This window comes from Cyprinus carpio, chromosome B24 (assembly GCF_018340385.1).
Source record: "Cyprinus carpio isolate SPL01 chromosome B24, ASM1834038v1, whole genome shotgun sequence".
Taxonomy (NCBI): Eukaryota; Metazoa; Chordata; class Actinopteri; order Cypriniformes; family Cyprinidae; genus Cyprinus; species Cyprinus carpio.
The window spans coordinates 15,578,211-15,602,595 of NC_056620.1; the positions used below are offsets into that span (position 1 = coordinate 15,578,211).

General features: G+C 37.5%; 3 long non-coding RNA genes across 6 annotated transcripts; 2 read left to right on the forward strand and 1 right to left on the reverse strand.

The window, feature by feature from the left end:
- Positions 1 to 1,660: 1,660 nt before the first annotated feature.
- Positions 1,661 to 5,836, reverse strand: LOC122142250. 4 transcript variants are annotated; one of them, XR_006158479.1, is made up of 6 exons: positions 5,628 to 5,836; positions 5,396 to 5,473; positions 5,030 to 5,090; positions 4,603 to 4,660; positions 3,712 to 3,774; positions 1,661 to 2,146 (listed from the first exon to the last, which is right to left on the reverse strand). It is a non-coding gene; the product is annotated as an uncharacterized LOC122142250 (long non-coding RNA). The 4 variants fall into 4 exon arrangements; XR_006158478.1 differs by having other exon boundaries at positions 5,632 to 5,833; XR_006158480.1 differs by lacking the exons at positions 4,603 to 4,660; positions 5,030 to 5,090 and having other exon boundaries at positions 5,628 to 5,803.
- Positions 2,020 to 3,466, forward strand: LOC122142251. The gene is made up of 3 exons (XR_006158481.1): positions 2,020 to 2,162; positions 2,533 to 2,584; positions 2,803 to 3,466. It is a non-coding gene; the product is annotated as an uncharacterized LOC122142251 (long non-coding RNA).
- Positions 5,837 to 8,555: 2,719 nt separating the features above from the next.
- Positions 8,556 to 19,633, forward strand: LOC122142315. The gene is made up of 3 exons (XR_006158523.1): positions 8,556 to 8,702; positions 9,774 to 9,815; positions 19,590 to 19,633. It is a non-coding gene; the product is annotated as an uncharacterized LOC122142315 (long non-coding RNA).
- The last annotated feature ends 4,752 nt before the right edge of the window (positions 19,634 to 24,385 follow it).

Here is a 24,385-nt window from a genome sequence, read left to right on the forward strand (position 1 = left end):
CTCCCCTCAACCAGCACTGGCCTCAGCCAAGGCAGCTGTTGGAACAACAACTCCCCTGGAAGAGCACTGCAGTGAGACGCTCTTGCGTTCCTCCCCCCACTTCCACAGACCCCTGCTGATTGTTGACTCTGTCTGGACCTGGTATCAGGCTGTCTCCATGCCAACTTGCTGTGTATCGCTATGACAATCCTGCGGACTGAGGTACCTAGATTTGATGCCAGGAGTAGCGACTCTCCAGGCCTACACATACAAGAACTTTTACATACATACACACATACGCACATATATAAAGATATGCATTCACCCCCCCACCCCCCATCCCTCGTCTTCGCTGCATTGTACCGCCAGTCTGACAAGCAGGTCTCTGACCAGCGCCGAGAAAATGCTGCAGGAACGGATGGCTGCTTGCCTGTGCTGGGTTACCTCCACCCCCCACTCCACTACCCTGTTGCACACTTCATGTGTTTTTCATGCTGTACTGATTATGTGCTTATGTTGCTGAGGTGTTTTTTACTGTTCCCACACTGTACTCCCCACAGGGGCATAGTCTGGGAGTTGTTTTTTTCTTCTCACCCTCCTCATGTTATTCGTCTGTATTTCTTCCTCAATCCCCTGTCTTCCTGTCCTGTCTACCCCTCTGTCATATTTATGTATGACAGGTTGATGGCTAATTTTGCTGGTACCTGGCCCAGTGACAATAAAGGGCTACTACTACTACTACTGGGGGAAGTCCGTAGCCTAATGGTTAGAGGAGTATGACTCCTAACCCTAAGGTTGTGAGTTTGAATCTGAATCTCGGGCTGGCAATACCACAACTGAGGTGCCCTTGAGCAAGGCACCGAACCCCCAACTGCTCCCCGGGCACCGCAGCATGAATGGCTGCCCACTGCTCCATGGGTGTGTGTTCACGGTGTGTGTGTTTCACTGCTGTGTGTGTGCACTTTGATGGGTTAAATGCAGAGCGAAACAAATTCTGAATATGGGGTCACCATACTTGGCTGTATGTCACGTCACTTTCACTTTCACTTTCCACTTATCACTACTCATTGTCTCAGCTGTACGTTAAGAGTCACATCAATCACTTCTTACATATTCGTCCAGAGTCATGTCACATCCACCGCTGATATCCAGAGTAACTAATGGAATACCAGATTAGTCTCAAATATAATTCACGAAAAAACACGATTCACACATGCATCGACAATTTTCACATGCATGAAACCTCAGTCACGGTACACAAAAAAAAAAAATTCAACGAGTGCGTGAAAAAAAATAGATATTCACAAAAAAGCAATTCAGCAGCGCAAAAATAAAATTATATTACATAAAATACATTTCACAAATGCAGAAACACATTCGTAGATATACAACTGTGCACAAAACACCTGTGATCAGTTTAAAATGTATTAGTGTCTGGAATGTACAAATCGTCTTTAATACGGATCCACTCGGATTTGTGTGTGTGTGTTTTTTAAAACTTGCCCTGGCAGAGCTCTCTTCCCCGTGGTCTGTTGTACTCTTTAGCAATCAGATGCGCGCTTACCATTCAACCAATTCATTTCAAAACGTTAGGGGAACGTACTGTATAAAAACAAAGACATTAAGGTATGGAAAATCAAGCCCTTGTGCATTATAGGGAATAATATTTAATGAATATTTTTCAGGAGGTTTAATACCTTTATCTCGAACGCCATCAGAGTTTAATGAATTTAAGTATGTACAGTATATTAAACATTAAAATATGGATTCATTATTGTATATAAAACAGTAAAGGCATAATTTGAAAATCAAAGCCTTGTACATCATAGGAAAAAAATCTGAATATTTTACAGTAAAAAAAAAAAAAAACATAGATAGGTTAACATGAATGTGGTTAATGAGCAACATCCTAATTACGGTAACAGTTTTTGTCGACATGTGAAGTAAATGTCAGTAAATCAGTAAATTTATATTTCTAGTTCTCAAGAAAGTTAATGTTATTTTTTTTCCCCCTTCTAAGCACTTCCAAGAACTTCTTGATTGTCGTTTATGGATTCTTCATGAAATTCGGGTTTGTTGGCTTGGATGGACCAAGTGTCGGTTTCACTGGAAAAACTCTGATGGTGTCTGATGAATGGCACAGAGGATTGGCCATAGATGTGCCTTGCTGCTTTTCAAAAAGGGTAATTAATCTTTATTAAATGATGTTACAGTCCCTGTAAGACTTTTCATTTGGCAGCTGTCTTTAAAACAATTTTTGGACCGCTATTTCATGCAAGTTAAGCTCCTGTCTCTTTTAATAGGTAAATAGCAAAGTCTCCAAAAGCTGTTCACCAAGCTTATGAATGAATTTCATATTTAAAAATACCAGTGAAATATGTTGTTTCAACAACTGTCTCATAGTGTTAAAGTTTATTTTTCAGGTTAGATCAGGCAATGCACATGTGCAGTTCCAAGGCACTATACATTATGCACTTAATACACCATGTACTTATGCACTATGCACATAAATGGTCTAATGTTTGAACTTAATAAGGTTATTTTGTCATTCAGCATTGGAGTCTGAAAGCCCCACACCTTCCACTACCTAATTAAAGCTGAGGCAGTTGAGTACACTTTCTTCCATTCATAATTATATGAGTGTACCATATTTGCATATCTGAAGTCTTTGATGATATCTCCTGTTTCAGCTCGGAATGTCTATCTATCGAATTGTTTATATATATATATATATATATATATATATATATATATATATATATATATATATTTCTTTTTATTTTATTATTATTTTTCTTTTTCTTTTTTTTTTCTTTTTTCTAGGTTGTGGCCTGAATTTTTTTTGTGTGTGTGTGTTTTGTGTGTGTGTGTGTTTGTTTCTGGCTGTTGACCGGGGGTGGTCACTGATTGCCATGATAACAATAGCTGGTAAGTAAACATCAACTAAATTGTCTGGAAAAAAACCTTTACTTAAACATAGAAGCATACATTTTGTAGGAGTGTTAATTGATTCATCGTGATGCGGACGTGGATGATTCTGCATCAATGCAGTAATAGACCATAATCAATTATTGCCTACGACAGCGCTTCCACTCGCTGTTATTTTAGTCTATTTTAGTCTGTTATTTTACTTTAGATATGCCTTCATTTCTGCTGTTTAGAATGCAGTACGTATTCGATGCACAAAACTCACGCACTGACAGACATTCACATGTGCTTTGTGTTTGTTTGTCCTGAAGCTCGCGGCTGTAGTTAAATGCACTTGCATCTACTTTTATGATACAAAATTAATGTAAACGGTCAGTTATGTTTTCAGAACAGGACAAAGCATCTGATATGTGGAAATGGATCTGTGCATTAGTGTGAATGCAGGCAATAATGCTGATTAAAAAGAAAAGCCCATAACTATGATTATCTGTAAACTTTCAATACTTAAAGCACTCCCAGATACTGAAAGTGATTTTTGTTTATCACTTGTAGTTGTCTTTCCCCCTTTATTACTTTATGTTTGCCTGTATGCCAAATGAAATCATAAAATCCATTTCACACCCCATAACATTTTGTATTTTGAACTCTTTAATGTAAGTTAGTTTAGCTGGAGGATTAAGTGATTCTTGGATTCTTAACTGCAAATGTGAATATAGTTTCCCCATGCCTAATAACACATGTGACCAAGATGACTACATATCCAAAATAATGACACAAATATTACTTAAAGTGAAAATTAAGTACCTTAAAGTAATAGATGGCAGGGAAAAAACTCTGTGGAGGCGGCAGTGAAGGGTGACACAAAATCTAATAAATCAAAGAAAGCATAGTAATATATTACTCACAATTGTTGACATTACAATACACAAGGAAAGAGCATTGTCCTTAACAAATACTGCATGTACTTTGTTGAATTACGCTATGAATCAACATGAATATCAAAGATGAATCCAAAATCAAACACTAAGAATGTGCCTGATGCTTAAAAAAACAGCTTAGAGCATTGGATGCCAATGGTCTGTTTAAAGACAAGCAAAAGGGGAGACAATATTGCATAGATCTGTATTGATAGATATGTGCTTAAATAACTTCTAACTAAATAACTAAAGTCTTTAAAGTAGCTTAAGAGATTAATAACTATAGTCTTTAAAGAAAAAAAAAATATTTACAAATCAACTCATTATGAATGTGTTACATTTAAATTGATAGAACAGGATCATAAATTTAATGTCTTTAGACACTGACTCCGACTTGCTGCACAATAAGGTTTAATTGATCTAAAACTAGATAAAGCCAACGACACACTCTGTACTGTGGCTATGGAAAGAGCCTCTGGGTTGGTATGTTGGTGCCGCTGACACAAGCAGAAGAAGGAAAAAGTAGGAAACCTTACTGATTATGAGTGAGATTGTAAACATCTGCATGGATTAAAAATGTATGCAATTTACAGCAGTCATTGTTCACTAAAATGATCATGGCCAATCATAAATGCAGGATACTACATTGTATTTTAGAAGAACATCCCTTCTCATGTCTTTAAGACACCGGTGACTCAGACTTGCTGCAGAATGTAGCTTTAATTTGATATACACCAAAATAATTAGAAATTGTCTGACAATTAAAAAACGTACTTACAATGCTGTGTGATGCTAGGCGAGTGGCTCTGAAAAGAGCCTTGGGGTGTATGTAGGTGCTGTTGACACAAAGGAAGAAAAATAGGAAACCTGAGTGAATATGAGTGAGATATTGCAGATGCCTTTACAAATGAATATGTATTGTTTTCATTAATTATTATTGACTAAACGGTATATTATGAACATGGTAAATCAGAAATGCAGAATGATATTGTATTGTTTCAAATACTTCAGTATCAAAATATCATTACTTTTGACAACACTACTCGTCATAAATGCAGGGTGCTAGATTGTACTTTAGAAGAACAACCTCTTTAATTTGTTTATTAAAAGACACTGATGACTCTGGTTTGCTGCACAATATAACTTTAATTGATCTATCCCCAATTAATAAAAAGGTGTCTGACAGTCAGTAGAAACATACTTACAAAGCCAAGGATGCTGGGCGATGTGGCTCTGAAAAGAGCCTTGGGTTGTATGTAGGTGCCACTGACACACAAGCAGAAGAAAGAAAAGTAGGAAACCTTACTGATTATGAGTGAGATATTGAAAACATATGTATGAATTATGAATTATTATGTATGGGTCTGTATTGATGAACAGAATAGTCAAAGAATATTTTTTTTTTTAGAGTATTACTATGAAAACTGGCAGATCAGAGATCATTTTATTTTAAGAACTATGCCTTTAATGTCTTTAAGACATTACTAACATGCTGCTTGATGTTGATTTAACTGATCTAAACTCAAATACTGATAGGGATCTGATAGTCAGTCGAAGTAGTATATACTTACAAAGCCAAAGACGCTCTCGTGATGTGGCTCTTAAAAGAGCCTTTGGGGTGTATATACAGTAGCTGCTGTAGACACAAACTAAAGAGAGAAAAGAAGAAAGAGGAACGAATATGAGTGAGATGTGTCTGTACAAATGAAAATGTTTTTAGTTTCATCAGTGATTATTAATAAATTAGTATTTTATGATGAAAGTGGCAAATCAGAGATGCAGGTTGACTGCTACTATTTTCACCTACAACAATCAGACGGCAATCGACACTGGAAAAGAGAGAAGAGAATAATTATTTTATAAATTGTCAAAGTTTATAAAGGCTCTGATGAATGATAAAATCATCTGATAATGCAAGATGAGAAGAATGCAAAGCAATGTATTCGAGACCTTACAGCAAACTAACAAATAAGTCACAGTAAGATGCATTTTCATTCTCGAGAATATTATTATTATTATTATTATGTTACATTATAATTGTTGTTGTTGTTGTTACAAATTGAGGGATGCCCGATTTCATAAAGGTATAAAGGCTTATGAGTCTCTTCCCACGTAGGAGGGGACGTTCCTCGCGACCTTGTGCAACGTTCCCTAAAAGTTCTCTAAAGGTAACGAAAGTTCCGAACCTTTACAGAACATTAGGGACGTTCTTGGAACGTCCTCTTTTGGTTATGAAAGTTCTGCAGTTCAAGGTTCATTATATGACTTTAGGGGGACGTTCTATTTGGGGTATTTTATGGTCATATAGCAAACGTTACAAACGGACATTCGGGACGTTAACAGAACGTTCTCGCGTTGTCCTCTGTTGGTCATATAATAACGTTCTCGTTATTACTTTAGGGGGACGTTCGATATTGGTTATTGTATGGTCACACAACAACGTTACAAAGAGGACATTCGGGACGTTAACAGAACGTTCTCGCATGGTCCTCTGTTGGTCATATAATAACGTTCCCAATGTGACTTTAGGGGAACGTTCCATACTGGTTATTATATGGTCACACAACAACGTTACAAATATGACAAATTAATGAAAGCAAATATGTATTAAATGTACATCTAATTAATTCATGAAAATATTAAAGAATAATACAATAAGTATAAAACATAAAAATAATAACACTTACATGCTAGCCAATTTATTAGGTCCTAATTCTGTGGGTAGGATTTGATATTTTTTACTTCAAAATAAAAATATGACTTTTACTCTACAAATCTAAAAACCTTGATGTGTCCATAAATCCCTTATTAACAAACAGACGCAACGTAAAAATTAAATGTCATAGATCAAGGCAACGTAAAAATTAGCGATTCATAAGTGATGCAGTTCAATTTTTCACCACAGATTTACCTTGGAAAATTGTGGAGTTTTGTGGAACTCAACACTGTCTCCTAGCCTACTGCTGAAGTCGTGCGTTAAATTTGAATTTATCAAGTGCACTTTACGACCTTGATATAGTCTAAAAATACTTACCGACATTGCTGCAGAATGGTGAATACATTTACCATTTATTATTTTCTATATAAATGTCTATATACTGTACATTTCTATACAAATATTAAAAATGAATATTTTGGTGAGGCAACTGCCACACCCGCGGCTGACTGACTCTGTTTGTATTCAGAAGGGAGAGCTGCAGACCCATTCAACTGTGAGCCACTGCTGCTGGTGCTGGCTATAACCTCCCATTGTCCTTCCTTTATGTGCGAGAGTGGGGAGCGCGCGCACTGCAGGGCATGGAAGCGCCCATGCAATCTCTTGCATTTTTTCCTGTCAACAGTGTAAACAACTTAAAATACTCCATTTCTGGTCATACAGATAAGAATAATACATTATTCAAAGCTTAAATTATTTATGTAAACTCACAATATCAAGAAAACGTTGTGCTTTTGCAAAATAAACCACCACAAAAAGGACTGTTTTTAAAGGTTATATCTGCTATGAATATGAAGTTTGAAGATTGTTGTATTGTACTGAATCTTCTATAAAGATTAATATGACATTTCGTTAATTTAAAAATAAGCACTTTAATGTTGTATAAATAAATAATCAACTTTTGTTCTGTTAGATGTGTTTTGACTACTTTTTGTATGTTGTATAATTATAATATATATCTAGGTAATGAAGATATATTAACAAAAAAAATAAATAAATAAATAAATAAAAATCCATGTATATAAATATAAACAAAAACACAAAAACAAAAACCGCTTGAGCGATTCAGGAAAGCAGCTGCTTGATAAAGTGGACAAAGTTAATGGCGATTTCAAAATGTCCACAAACTCAATGTGATGGCCACAAAGATCACACCACAAGACTGAACTTCATTCTGGGGGAAGACATTTTTTTTTTTTTTACCATCGAAGAAAAAATCACTTGGATGAGTCAGGTTCTGCACATCTGAGAAGAAGAAACAGGTAAGACGTTTATAATCTCATATATTACAATAATGAACGATTTTTCATAAGAAATGTTAGGTAGCCTATAAGACGAATAAAACACAAAAATTTTACAACCGGGAAATATGACTATTGGGTTTCTTTGCACTTCAACATTTTTAAATAATTTTTAAAAATAATACTAAATTATAATTATTATAATACGAATGATTTATTAGTAAATAATACTAAATTATGCTCACAACAATTATTTATTTGAAAACAATACTTTCAATATAACGCAAAGTATGTTGATATAATGGTAGGTATAATGGTATTATAATAATAATATAGGCCAAGCCTACACACACGAAGATATACTCCAAGTTAATTAATTAGTTAATTATTGGGTGCCCAGAAACTGGGAACCCAGTTTTTTTTTTTGTTTTTTTTTTTTTTTCGTTTATATTATATTTTATTAATAATGTAATAATAATAATTATTATTATTATTATAATTATCTTATTAATTATATTATCATTATTATTAATAGTAATAATGTATACATGGCTTGGTTGAATTCTAATGTAGAATGCGGTCTATTATTTCTTGTTAACAGACGCTAAGTACCGTTGCCATGACAAACAAAGCGGTTGCTATGGACGCAGGATTCTAAGCTTAGACACGGAAAGGGCTATATTTTCTTTATTATTTTCTTTATTATTTTTTCACATTATCCCTTACATAATATAACGTAATTATTATAACGCAATATATCATTATATAAATATAATAAAATAAAAAACCGTTTAACACCTAACTGTTATATGACACATTCTAAATCTGGCAGTGGGTATATAAGCTCACACACAGCGTACTCACACCTCACTCACTCAGTGGACATCCCAACTGGACATCCCAACTGTCAGTTTCTCTGAGGTAAATGTCTTTTTAATTAACCATTTTATTTAAATTAAAAACACAAAAACAAATGACATATAAAAATATGTAGACATGATAATAATAGTAATAATAATATGGAACTATAAGGACAGTAGCTTTTGAGCGACTTTTTCTCATGGTAAAACGGCCGTTTCCACAAGAAATTTAATAAATTGTCATAAAATTGACGGACTGTCTTTTCCAGTAGTAAATGTACCACATTTACTCAGACAAACTGCTTTTCCGTCTTTTTCTTTAACTTTATACCACTCGTCCGCACTGTTAACGCCGTTATAGGCTATTTGTCGTTAAATACCGTTATGTTTACGTGACGTCATTTGGTCTAAAGGAGTAGCCTATCTATCCTTTTCAGATAAGCTCATTCATTTTTTAGGGTCTGTCATGTTAACATTAGCTACTTCAAAAATAAATTATGAATGCAATTATGATCAATATTGTAAGTTATACTTTATTTGAAAATTAACGCGCCTTCTCACAGGCTTCGCGCGCGCCCCTCAACCTCCGCATGAGCGCGGCGGTGCCGTCGTCACTGTAGGCGCGAGACCCCATTTCGCGTGAATGTGTGCACGGCAGTTCTTGTAACTTTGCGCGAAACTCCGCTTCCAGAGGGGCACGACCTCGAGCTTATTCTGGCCGAACAGCCAATACCCAGTTTGCGCTTACATTTAAAAAATGAGCCTACAATAGCAGAAATAAGCCTTTTTGGTGAAAATAAAGGTCCATGTTTAATAATGTTCATGAAATTAAATTTTTATTGGTTTTCTTTATAGCCTACATAACAAAACCAGAACAAACAATAAATAAACATAAATACACTGTATACAAAACAAACAAACAAAATAAAATAAAAACTAATTAAATAAATAAATAATAATTTTATTATTATTATAGAAATTACACTTTAATGCACAACCGGGTAGGCAAGTCACAATTCAGGCATGGATCTAGTATCATCTATATCCTTTGAAGTAAGTGTAAATAAAATTCTCCCACGTCAACGTATATGTGATTTCAATTCACTTTATGCCTCTTTTCTGTGCTTTCCAGACCCTGCCCTACAGACAGACTAGCACGATGTCATCTCAGAAGGTAGGCTTGCAAAAAAGGTTTTCAAATTTACAGCATATTGCTGACATGCCAGAAAAAAGGGATTTCACAGCAATGTGATAAATTTAATGTTATATCAAGATGTTTTTCACCTTATAATGTGGCATGAAAGATCACTGTATTTGCCTCAAAATGAATGATCTTTAGGTTTTTCGACTTAAATTACATGTGTGTACCCATTTGCAGAGAAAAAAACACACAGCTGTGTCACACAACTGGATGCCTGCAGAAGCTAGGAAAAGAGAATACAAACGACTATGGCAGAGGGTGCAAAGGAAAATGAGAAGTGTGCACATTAACGCAGCTGGTCCTAGTACTGTGCTAGACAGTGAAGCACACAATCCCAGGGACACTATGCCAATCTGGAACCCAGGCCTAAAAAATGCAATGACTGGAGAATCTAATAGTGACAGCGATGAAATGTCGTTTGTCAATACTGACATCAATGCAGTCTCATCGCTACAAACATACAATGGCAGAAGACACAGAGAATATGGTTCTTGAATATTCCGGTAGTGACATGGATGGAGAGTTTTTTGAGAATACTGCCAACATTGATATGCCCACAGAAAATTTAGCAGAGGAGTTTAAAGAGGTGGATCATTGAATATAATATCAAGCACAATGCTGCAGAAAAAACTGCTCAAAATTCTCAGGGATCAAGGGCATAAACACCTGCCATCTACTACTAAAACATTATTAAAAACGGATCCTGTTGAAAGACAAAATGGTGTCTGGTGTGGAATGCATTAAATTTGGAGTGACTGAACAATTAATCATGTGCTTGAATCGGTATCCCAACAATTATGCAAAAGACATCACTGAGCTTGAGATTTCCCTCAATGTAGATGGACTGCCACTCTTTAAGAGCACTGGTAAATCTTTCTGGCCCTGTACTCTGCACAGTACATCTAAAACCAGCAAGCACATTTCCTTTGACCATTGCCCTTACTGAGGCCAAGCCCAAATCACTGGACTTCATTAAAGTCATATCAGATGAACTGAAAAATGATTCTAATGAATGGCTTTGCATGGGGAGAAACAACACTCAATGTAAGATTGAGATGCATTACCTGTGATGCACCAGCAAAAGCCATGCTGAAGTGCATCAAACAATTCTCAGGTTATTATGGCTGTGACAAATGCACCCAAAAAAGGCAACTGGGAGGGGCGCATCACGTACCAACAAGTGCATGACCTCACTTTGAGGAATGATGTCTCAGTTTAGAGAGCAACACCAGCCAGAACATCATCACGAAAAATGCTTTGTCCCCTTTCAGCAATCTCCAAATTGACATGATCAAGTCTTTCCCTGCTGACTACATGCACCAGTGCTGTCTGGGAGTGATGAGAAAAATGCTCCTACTATGGTCACAGGGCAAGTCGGGGCATCGGCTATCGCCAGCTCAGCTGAGGGAGGTCAATCAGAGGCTAAGGAATTTGAGAAGTGACATACCCCATATTTTTGCCAGGAAGCCACGCAGTCTGGAGGATTTGGAGAGATGGAAGGCCACTGAATTCAGGCAGTTTATGCTCTACACCGGCAAAGTTGTTCTCCGGGGAATCCTGCCAGAATCCCTGTACAGTCATTTCATGGCCTTTAGTGTGGCTTTGTGTATACTAGTGTCTCCACCATTTAACACAAACCACAAATGTGTATGCCCATGAGCTCCTCACTATTTTTGTAGAAACAAGGCCGGTACATATATGGGGCGAAAGAATTCCTAGTGTACAATGTGCACTCACTGCTTCACCTCACTGCTGATGCCACCACATATGGATCATTAGACAAATGCAGTGCCTTTGCGTTTGAGAGCTACATGCACCAGCTGAAGAAGATGGTTAGATCAGGAAAACCATGTTCTAGTCCAAGCAGCAAAACGGCTCCAAGAAACGTTCACAGATTCCTATACAAACAAGTGAAGAGAGACCAATACAATTGAAACATCCTAATAATGTTTACATTGTTAGCCCAACATCCTGCTGTGAAGTTCTGGAGAGGACCAACTCGCGGAAAGCTCTTATGTAGAGTCTTTCTCGCACTTAACATCGTACCTTTACGAAGCCATGTGACATCGATGATCTATGGAGCCTATGTATGTGGTCCATCAAAGATGGAGATTCTGGACAAGACAAACTTGCAAGGAAGGGCAATGATTCCTTGAGGACGGGCATGGCCGCAAAGTTGTCTTTTCTCTCCTTCATGACCTTGATTAATGAAAATATGGAAATATGTACATAGTTAGTATTATTTTTTTTCTGTCATTGCTTTAATGTCTTAACTTAGATTTCATATTTTATTGGCCCTCTTTTCTAAGGAGTGTATGTTTCTTCTGTTTGTAATGTAGGTTGGATTTTACATAGTTATTTTTGAACAAGAAACATGCAATTGCTGTGGCGCCTGCATTAATGGTAGAGGAGGTGAATGGGGTAGGTAGCGAGTAAGGGTACATGCACGTGCAGACATACACACACACACACATACATAATAATACCGGAAATAAATAAGATGTGATTAACTTTTCCCTGAAATGTGTTGGTTCTGATTTGCTACTGGCCCCGTAGAAACGCTGCTGCCCATGGCAAAGGCCTCCCCAAAGGCCAGATAAGGAGCTCTGGAAGCGGCACAAAATAAGAATACTCTCCGAGACTGGTGAGAAAACTGAATAAATATGATAGTCATATGGAGGTACACATCCCTTATTACATAGTAAGAATGATTACAAAAACTAAAAGACAACTCAAAATTACTCTGTCCTTAGACAACTATTAAGACAGCCAGAGGCGAGGAGAGCGAGCCAAAAAAAAGCTGTTAGAAAGTTCAAACGGTGGACACAGCAAGAAGAGGTGCCGAAAAGAGCGGGAAAAAAAAAAAAAAAAAAAAAAAAAACTGGTACCATCAAAATACGTGGACACAGAGAGTGACCAGGTTAAACACACTGACCCTTGCTGTTTGTCCATGCATTACTCCGCGGTTTAGTATAAAAATCATGCCATATGACCATGGCAGAGAAAACTACTGTATAAAAACTAAAATAGTATATTAAAAGTTTTCATCCTTGAAATTAATAGGAGAATGTGAGATTCCCTACCCAAAAAAAGGCAGGAAAGAAAATATGTCCACATCACTCAAAAGCCATCAAGCCTCCCAAAGCCTCCAGTTGTACATGTAACAGAATTAAATTTGGGTGTCATTTTTTCTTTTTGTTGTGTGGTGATTTGATGGTGGGTGTCCCTGGTGAATTAGGAACAGCCAAAATACAGGCTTGCCGCTGACGGGAAGAGGCTATTTGGTTGAAATACAAACAGATTTCTATGAAAATCTATTTTAACAAATGTTTGGAATTTGGTTGGAGTGTTTATATTGTGTAGTTGTAGATTGGTATTTTTTTGGCATGGCTTTTGTGATAAGTTACAATTCCTGTCAAAGTACGTCAATCCCTGAACTATGAGGTTATCCCATGTTCAATGTCTGTTCTTAGAACAAACCACATACTGACATCCCATCAAGCTCACTCACCTGAGTGAAGATGAAACGCTCCTGCCAAATCGTTCTGTGCTAGATAATACTTTCCACAGATCCCATGTTTAATGTGATATTCTGGAACACATGCCTAAGATAAAGTCAATGCCCTGGGGGAAAATTTTTTTTTTGAATCTTCAGTAATTAAGATTGTCCTTTTGTCAATTTTTTATTACTGTCTACTAATTCAATCTCTGTAACATAAATTTATACGTTTATCTCCGATAAGAGTTTACTTTGATAACAATCCGGTAGTTACCATGATCGTTATTTAAATGAAGATGACTGCCTTGAGTTACATACAATTAGACCATAGCTATTGCATAGGAGTTATACAGGTGGATGCCATGTCTATATTATATTTCTTAATGCTACCCACAAATATGCTGAATACTAAGCAGGTCCAAAAATGCCCCCCCCAAAATGAAAAAAAATAAACACCTGTCCATCTTTTCAAAGATTGCAAGAGTTACTCATAGGCATCCTTTCTGTTGCTTTTGCCAAATCGGTGTCTTGGTTACCAGTCCATTAATTTGTCTTTGCACTGAACTGGCACTCATCTGCCATGAATCTGTCCCCCCAACCTATGTACTTGTTCCCAAGTTCCCTCCCTGGGGCTTGATCTTTCCCTCCATGACTATTTAATGGATGACCCTTTATCCCCACGGGTTTGTTCTTTCTGCCCAACTGTCCCTCACAGTAACAGTTTTCTTTCTGCATGTTGTTCTTCCATCCGACACTTGTTGTTCCTGAGGCCCAAGCCCACACCACTGTGACTTCATTCAAGCTCATATCTGTTCGGTTTGGCTTTGATTCTGGACTTGTGATACCTTGCTTTTGTAATCCTCATGTGAATGTAAGATTGCCTTGCATCCCTGTTATGTCTTCCACTTTTGTGCAATTCTGTGTGCTCTTTCAATTATTTGTTTCTCCCCCCCGTGACAATGCCTCCTTGACGGCACTTGCACCTACCCTGAATACCTTTTTGCAAGCACAGGCTGTGTGCTTCTTTTTTTGCTGCCTCATTTTTTTGACCCACTTATGGTTTATGCCTCGCCGCTCGAAATGGCATTTGTCTGAAAACCAGCAATCCTGGGAATTAACTGCGGGCCTAATGCTGGGGCTTCTCTTTACATGCTCTTTGTCTGTTTTGAGTTCTTTGCATGAACCCCTACTTATGAGATTTTCTCACTGTTATGCGGTGCAACCTGCTTAGCGGCAGCTACTTTGAAATGTGTTGTAGGGATTGACTTGTATTACATTACAACGCATGAGATGTTTGGAAAAAACGCCCACTGTGCTAAATATTGGTGATGGTTTGTACCAACTGACAGTGCTCCAAACCTTCTCCCCATAATGTTATCTTTTGTCCCCAGCTGACTCACAAACATGATTTATGTTTAAACATTGAGATGTGTACCACGGGTTATTGATTTACATGTGATTGTTAAGGGGGTTGCTATGCTGCCCATCCACCCTCGTATTTCTTTCACGGTGGCAGAGACATGCATTGTTTATGACTTGCCCTGAATTTTGAACGTTAAGTCTATGCATTTACCCTGCACATGTGTGCCATGAACTGCCAACCACTAATGAACGTTTGAATCATGCTAATCCCTATTATATGTGTGCTACATGCACCAGGCTGAAGAAGATGGTTAGATCAGGAAACCATGTTTCTGAGTCCAAGCAGCAAAACGGCTCCGAATTGGTCACAGATTCCTATACAAACAAGGGAAGAGAGACCAATGCACCAAGTTGCAACACATCTGATAATGTTTACATTGTTAGTCCCAACATACTGACTGTGAAGTTCTGGAGAGGACCAACTCCGAAAGCTCTTATGGTAGAGTCTTCTTCGCACTTAACATCGTACCTTTAACGAGCCATGTGACTCGTGATACTATGGAGCCCTGTGTGTGGGTCCATCAAAGATGGAGATTTATCCCTGGACAGACAAACTTTGCACGGAAGGGCAATGATTGCCTTGAGGACGGGCATTGGCCGCGCAAAGTTGTATTTTCATACTCCTTCATGACCTTGATTAATGACATATGGAAAGATCTTACATCAGTTAGTATTCGATTTTTGTCGGTCATTGCTTTGAATGTCTTTAACTTAGAGTTTCATATTTGTTGGCCCGTCCTTTCTAAGGAGTGTATGTTCTTCTGTTTGGTAATGTATGTTGGCAGTTACACATAGTTTATGTTTGAACAAAAAAAAATGCAATTGCTGTGGAGCCTGCATTATGGGTAGGGGAGGGAATGGGTGAAGGGTACATTGCCCGTGCAGACATACCCACACACACACATACATAATTATAACCGGAAATAAAATAAGATGTGATTACACTTTTTCCCTGAAATGTTTTAGTTTCTGATTTGTATGGCCCCGTAGAACGCTGCTGCCATGGCAAAGGCCTCCCAAAGGCCAGCTACGGGCTCTGGAAGCGGCACAAAAATAAGAATACTCTCCGAGACTGGTGAGCTGAAAACTGAATAAATATATAGTCATATGGACTTACCTCCCTTTTTACATAGTAGACTGCCTTGTACAAAAACTTAAATAAAGACAACTCAAATTTACTTGTGTCCTTAGACTGACTATAAGACAGCAGAGAGCGAGCCAAAAAAGGCTGTAGACAATGTTTCAAACGTGGACACAGAAGAAGATGGTGCTAACAGAGCGGCTAAAAAAAAAAAAAGGTACCATCAAAATATGGACAGGAGTGAAGGTAAACACACGCGATTGACTTTTTGTCATGTGCATACTTCCGTGTTTTATGTAATAAAATCATTAATTATGCATGCCGAGAAACTACTTGTATAAAACTAAACTGTATATAAACTTTTCATCCTCGAATTATAGAGAATGTGAGCTTCCTGACATAAAAAGGAGGGAAGAAAAATGTCCCACATCCTCTCAAACAGCCATCAAGCCTCCCCAAGCCTCTAAGTTGTAAGTAACAGAATTCACTTTTGGTGTTCATTTCTTGTGTGTGTTGTGTTTGTATTTGATGGTTGGTGTGTCCCGGTGTCAATTTAGAGAACCTTGCAAATAAGTGCATTGTGCCAGCTTGACGGGAAGAGGCTATTTTGTGTGAAATACAAACAGATTTCCTAATGAACATCCTATTTTTAAAAATGTTTTTGATTTGGTTGGAGTGCTCCTTATATCTTGTGAGTTGTAGATGGTATTTTTTGTCCCTGGGCACTTTGTGTAATTTACACAAATTCCTTGTCACAAAAGTGACTTCAACTCCCCTGAACATGAGTTTATCACATGCTTTCAATGTCTGTTCTTAAGACAAACCACCTACTGACATCTACCATCCAGCTCACATCACCTGAGGAAGATGAGCCATCCCTGCCAAATCGTTTCATCTAATACCTACTTCCATGGTAATGTATGTTTCAATGTTTATATTCTAATCATCTGTTAAGATAAATTGTTTTTTTTTGGTTTTTTTTTTTTTACATCTTCAGTAAATTAAGATTATGCGCTGCATTTTTTTTATACTGTCTTGCTAATCTCAATCTCTGTTACCTAAATTATACGTTTATCTCGATAAAGCTGCTTTGAAACAATCCTACATGTTTAACAGCGCTATAATAAATGAAGATGACTTGACTTGATTTACTATCCAAACTTAGACCATAGCTATTGCATTGGCAATACAGTCATGCCAAATGTCTATATTTTATTTCTTGAAGTACCACACATATGCCTGAATACTAAGCCAAATAATTAAATGTCAAGATGACCACCCCCCACCCCATCAACATTTTTCAGATTTCCAGCATTCATCATCGAGCAATCTGAGCATGCGGATGCTCCTCGCAATAGAGGAATGTCGACAGATATTTCAAATTCTATTGAGCGTCTGGTCCAGACTATTCAACAGAATCATCCTGGTCCGGCAACCATCACAACACCACCACAGGAGACCATTGAGAGGCCCTGCAAAACAGTGCAGGAGCTGCAAGCTTTCATATTAAAACTTGAGGGCCCAGAAGGGAAAAAAAGGATGGTTATGTTGATATAGCACAGGGGTCGGCAACCCTTTTTGTAACAAAGTGCCATTTTTAAGTTCAAAATGTAGATCTGTGTGCATGTAGGCTAAATTATCTGTAATGAAATACATACACCTCTCACATTTTGCTTGTGTGCCAGCGATTAACCCTGCTCCGTGTGCCATTGCAACACTAACATATGCTTTTTAATATTTATCTTTATATGTTGCATAGATACAGTTTTTGAGCCTGATGGGAGGTAGCAAACATTGGAGACGCTGTGAGGAGAATCCTGCGGAAAATAGCTACCAATGAGGCCTGGTCAAATTACAGCCTGAAAGGCCGAAAAGGAAAACTGACCTTCATTGGGGACAGCGCTTCCCCATATTGTTTTAATTATGCTTTTCAAAACTTCTCTCTTCTTCTCACTTCATCACGAAACTTTTTAAAGAGCAAATGATAAACAGAACAAAAATGTCTGTACTGTCCCTTGTACCTCGGATAATTTGTTTTCTCGTTTTTGACTTCTAAACGGGAAAAAATAAGAAACTGCTCATTTATCACATCAAAAAGGGATTTTACTTTAAACCATTCAAGCGCAAGAATCGCGCGCTGTTCTGTGATGCACACTGATGCCTCACTAACGGCCCATTTCAAATGTTTACTGCTTTCTTCTCTTTCTTTGTATGCCAGTCATACAGTTACCTGTGCTTTCTCAGCAATGAAAGTTCCACATTTGCGGCTATCCAACACGAAAATGCATGCAGCAAATAAGCCGTTCACAATATTTTCTTCAGATAACTCCAAATTTCTCCCACACACTGGACTTGATTTTTTGATGACGTATTGTCGACAACTTTACAATCTCCTCCACTAGCTATTCTTTTCTTCCACTCCTCAGCATCCATCTCGACGACTGCAAGCAGATCGCGCGCGAGCGGTTATGATGAATTTTTAAAAGTGGAAGTATAGGTAACGTTATTCCTGGGAGAGCTTGGCGCGTGGGCACAAATAAATGATGTGGATTTTAAATTATTTTATCAAAAATTAATCTTATCAACTTGAAATACAGGCATATTTTTGTAGATGTGTTCCTAAAAATATGCATATTTTTTTTTTTTTTTACGTTTGCATGTGATTGTTTTAAACCCGTGTTTCCCCCGTGTCCGACCCGACCCGCACCCGACACAGGTGGATATTTTTCGCCCGTTTGAGCAAAAACCTGCGGGTACCCGAACCTGTGCAGGTACACCATATAATATTAGGTCTATGCTTATATTTTAATTTCACGAAAGCACAAAAACATTTTCAATATTACAATAAATACAAATTATTGTAGGCTAAGATTAAATTAATATCTTACTTACATCTACAGTTTTCCTCGAGTGAATTCAGTGAAATCCAGACTGTGTCTGTCTCTGTCTGAGGTGAGCGGCACTGGCGTGAACGCGGCAAAAACTGCCGCGAACCAGCAGGTTTTTTTCTTCACTATCTAAACTCATATGATTGGTTATTGCATCATGAGCTCGTCAGATTCGTGTTTGATTGTTTATAATGCTCAACGCTGAAATAAAAATTAATATTTTGCATGCCATGTATAGGCTAACTTACTGTAATATGGCGAAACACTTTTAATTTATTTTCGCATTTTATTTCAATAGTGATAATCGTCATAGATTTATTTAGATTGTTTTACCCCCCTTGTAGAATATGCATTTTTATCAATTTTGGAGGGAACAGGGCAATTGTGTCTCATAATGTAGCAATTTTATTTCCACATCGCGCCGTTCCCCGGTGCTGTCCGAGGCGATGGTGCTGAATCTGTTATCTGATATCGATGGCTCGAGAATCAATTATTCTCTCGTGCAGGGCTGCTTCACTGCGTTATGTGAGAAAGCGGTGTTCTTTATAAAAGCGCTTCAGAAATAGTTGAAATTGCATTAGGACTCATGGGATATTATAAAAAATCTAAAATAAAAATATAAAATAATCCAAACTATAATAATAACTATAATAGCCTAGTCTACATATTTTAAAATGTAATCATGTATAACAATAACGTCATAATAATGGTCCATTTTAAATGTTTACGTGCTTCTTTTTTTCCATTTTTGTTTCGGTGGAGCTGTGAACTGTTGTTCTTGTAAAAACTTTCCAGCATAGTCTGGAGCCCTGCATAGAGACTTTCACATTTATTTTGTTACCTTTTTTCTCTTCTAGGTGCTTGTGCCCAAACAATTTCCGAAACACACAGAAAAGGAAATAGATACATGTAAAGGGGGAAACCTTCAAAACATGCACCTCACAGTGCCAAGGTGGTCGCGACACCTGTAAGTTGTTTTATTCAATGAGACCTCCCTCTCTCTCTCTCTCTCTCTCTCTCTCTATATATATATATATATACATATTCTCTAGAATAACATAACTGTTTTGATTTATTTACTTAGTACTTATAAACAAAGTGAAGTTAAAAGTAATTAAAAAGTCGTTGAAGTGATTGGTAATAATAATGTTTGATTTTTTCAGGCAGCGGAAAAAAGAACTTCGGGCACCTCCTGGGGATGGAGACAATGACTGACACACACGCACACACGCACACACGCACGCACGCACGCGCACACACACACACACACACACACACACACACACAGTATATATTTAATTTAAATAATTGTTTTTGTTACTTGTTGTTCAGCATTTACTGAACATAAAATTAATATAAATCGTTGTTCTTGTTGTTTTATTACTGTTTCCTAATATTTGGAAAATCTGTTTTTGTTCACACAAATAAATAAATAAATGACTGATTTTATCTTTGAGTGTGTTAAACGTGCCTGCTTATTCCTGATTAAGGTTCTGAAGTGTTTTTTGCAGTAACATTCTAGTTTGGTTCCCTACAGGTCCTTTGAGACCAGTGGGGATGTTCTTAGAACGTTCTGGGAACATCACATTTCCAAATAAAACATGGTCCCCTAAACACGTTTCCGATAACGTCCTGAATGTTCTGTGGAGGTCCGCAAAATAACGTCCCCCGACCCTTTAAAGAACTCCACATCATGAACCGTCTCCGAACGTTCCCGGAACGTTACTAGGCGACGTCCTTGACACTAGTGGGGACGTTCTGAGAACGTCCTGGGAACGTAACATTTCTAGCTGGGTAAGAGATGCATCCCACACAGCAAAGGGACTCCGCAGCGGATCGGCCGCGGTGGTGTCGTGGCTTCCGGAACGGACCCGCGAAACGGACCCGTATCGGCGTCCACTTGCGCGCAATGACGGATCCGAAACGAAGGCAGATCGCGGACACGCCTTTGCTCCGCGCTGCATCCGCGATTAAAACCTTACATCCAGGGCGGGTCCGTTTGGGACCCGCAAATTGAAACACATATCCGCCACGGACCCGCAACGGACTCATAAAAATACTGTCTCATCTGGCCCGGGTCATTTTCAAAATCCCTTCTGTTCTTGCTGTAGGATAAAATAGGATAAAGTAAACTGTAAGATAAAACTATCACTATGCCTGCCTAGGCTACTACAGCAATATAAACCTAAGCTTAAATCTGCATTGCCTTGTATTTTTAACCTAACAATATTTAAGCCTAACAGAAAAGCTCCAAGACAAGACATAAATTTACTATACAAAAGTAATCACTACTCAATGGAAATATAAAATTGACAGTTGCATTTATGGAATAGCCTATTATTGTAGAATGTTATCCGGTGATCATGTGATTTGCTCTGATTGATTTGCCCTGATTGTATCCACCTGTGAGCATATCAAAGGACTCATTAAAAAGAGACGCACGAGATGAAGCAGCGGCTTCGAGGTGGGTGACTTGTGGGGTTACGGTTTGTTGTCTCTCGGGGGCAATAGGCCCTCCGGAGATGAAGATAGACAGTTAGTTAGACGTGTGTGTGTGTGTGTGTGTGTGTGTGTGTGTGTGTGTGTGTGTGTGTGTGTGTGTGTGTGTGTGTGTGGTGTGTCTGTGTGTGTGTGTGTGTGTGTGTGTGTGTGTGTGTGTGTGTGTGTGTGTGTGAGTTGAGTTAGGAGGGAGGGGTTAACTATTAGTGTCACCATTACCTCACAGCATTGTTTGTTTTGGCATTTGTGCCCGACTGTCGTGCTAACTTAGGGAGACGTGTGACTCTATATAATTGGACTGGAGTGTTTTCCCCGTTTCCGAATGCGTATGGACTAGAAATAACAGTGAACTTTATCTTCGCCTCCTTATTGAGTGTTTTCTGTCTTGACGGTCTTCCGTGGCTGCTCTTCACCCCACGGCGGGGTCCTGCAAGTTGGGGGAGAGGGAAGTGTTTTAACTTATTTCTGTGTGGATGAGGGAATGAATGGTGTGGGTGTGTGAAGGGCGATCGGTATAAGAGGGTTGAGTCGGGGAGTATAGGAACGGAGTAACACGCCTTAATGATGTGTGCAGTGTAGGTTGATGTGATGTTTTCAATAGGGGTCACCATTGTATTAATCTATTGCATTTGAAGATTCACGGTGTGTGTAGATGAATTGACGTGAGGGATTGTGTGTTGTCCCGTGCCCTTCTCTTCTGTCCTCATACTCGTACCTGTGCTTTTTTCTGAGAAGCTGTATTTATTCTAGGCTAATTGTAATAAAGGAAGTGTTGTCTTTGGTACAACGACTGTGGAGTTTTATTTTGACGGACATAGACTTGAATAAGGTTCGTTACAGGTTATAGCCTATTCAGATTTTGTTAAGTAGCCTATCTTGGCTAGGCTAATCTACATTCATTTTATGAAAAACCTAATTTAATGCTTTATAGGCCTAGGTCGGTGCAAACATAAAATATTTGATCTATTAGACCACAACTTCAATGAAATGTTGCACTATGCACAGCATCAGAAAATAAATAACTGGTGAACGACAAGAGGTTCAATAAAAAGATGATTTATTGTTTAATCAATCTTCCTATTATTTAGTTTGTGTGGATGGAGGCGGGACACGTCTCCTCGTTGCCCGATCTGCTGCCAGGTTGAACCACCTGATTGCGTGCTTGGTGACCTCCGCGTCCGTGGCGGACCGTGTCACCGTGTTTTTCCTCACTGTGGTGTAATTAAGAAAGTTACAAGAGACTGTTTAATGTAGAATGCCTTTATTTTGAAGGCGTGTGTTTTATTTTGTAATTTAGATTTCCTGTGAGTGAGATCATTTCCTGTTGTGACAGCAGGTCAGATATATTGTTATATAATTAGGTTTCTTAAAGAAACTGAATTAATTAAAAGAATCTGAGTCTAATAAGTATTATTATTATTTATTTATTTATTTTATTATATATATATGTATATATATGAGTTTTTTTTTTTATTTTTTTTATTTTTATTTTTTTTATTTTTTCTTCTTCCCTGCTTAATCTCTCGTTCCACACTCCAGTCCAGTTAGTGGCGGTAATGCACCGTTAATGGTTTGCCAACCGCCATTAAACACCAGAAGAAGAAGATTTCCTGTTGTGCTGTTGTTGCAGTCATGTTGAAGAAGTACATGTTGTAGTTAATACCATCTCTATCCATCCGTCTTTGTTTGTTCATGGGGCATCGTCAGTGAGTATATTTAATTTAATAACTTAAGACCCAATTAAGGAGTAATATATTATTTGTTATGTGCTGAATATATTTTTGTTTACTTATCTGTATTTGTTATGTGTTTGTTATTTCAGTTTTACATTTTCTTCATTAAAATTACCTGCCAAATACAACACATCACCTGTTCATTGGAGGAAAACTTTTTGAAGGAACGAGTTTAGCTTGCTGTTTCATGTTAGATGAGAACAGTATACTCACAGCACCTGTAATCAAACAGACAGATATGTTCGTTTATGGTATGTAGCGTCCAAAGCCAAGTATGCTTACACAATAAAATATTTGAGATAGGTATGAAGGAGATTAAATTAAAAAAGAAACGTGACTTACAAAGTTATAAACAGGGTTGTGGAGGTTAAAATAAGAGGTGGGTAAACTATGAATTCATGATCAAGGTAAGGTGTGCCGAGCCTTTCGCTATCGGTCATTAAAAAAAGACATCCAAAATGTTCAAACAATATCAGTGGTATTAAATGGTCCCTTGATCAGAGCACATATTGTATGTGGATAAATCAATGTGGTTTTGTAATGTTTTAAGTTTGTTAGGGTCCTATAACATTCTATTTGGAAGTAAACTCTTAACATTACATTACATAAACAGGTGGATAAACTCTATTTCTGACATTTGAGCGGTGGGTAAACTCCCATTTACTTGCATTTAGTCCTGGTTTACATTACATTACATTTAGTCATTTAGCTGATGCTTTTATTCAAAGCGACTTAACATTCAAGCTATATGTTGCAGCAGAGACCTTAGTGTTAGGTTAACCATTCCAAAATCAACACTAAATTAAAATACAACTCACATGTCAATTTACAACCCACACAACTCAAACAAAACTGCATTCCATCAGTGTGTATTATTATTATTATTATTATTATTATTATTATTATTATTATTATGGAGATCCAAGATAAATGTACACGAGCAAAGCTATCAGAACCACCAGGCAGCCAATACGTTTACATGCATTTACTTTGATAACATGATGGGCCTGTTGCCCACACCTGGGGTGCGTTTCTCTTGACATGACATGTGAAAAAGCTCTTTATCTCAGACGTGCTGCAGCGTTAATTTTGTGAAAAATTATTTTAATATTGAAATGATATATTTTTTAAATACTTTTAATTAGGGATGCACCGATACAACATTCCTCAAAACAAACCTCATACTTACATTTAAATTTATAAACAAAAAAAATAAAATAAAATAAATCAAATCCCTGAATTTTCACTGCATTTGTAATTTTTAGACGTATTAGTAGATAAACCAAAAGAATATAAATCATATTAGTTGGCTTAATTTGTTCATCAAATATATATTTCTTTCAGTTATTTTCATGCTTAATTAAGCCTGCTAAAATGCATTGTATGAGCCTCTGTTACTTTCACTGTTCATTCTATTGCTC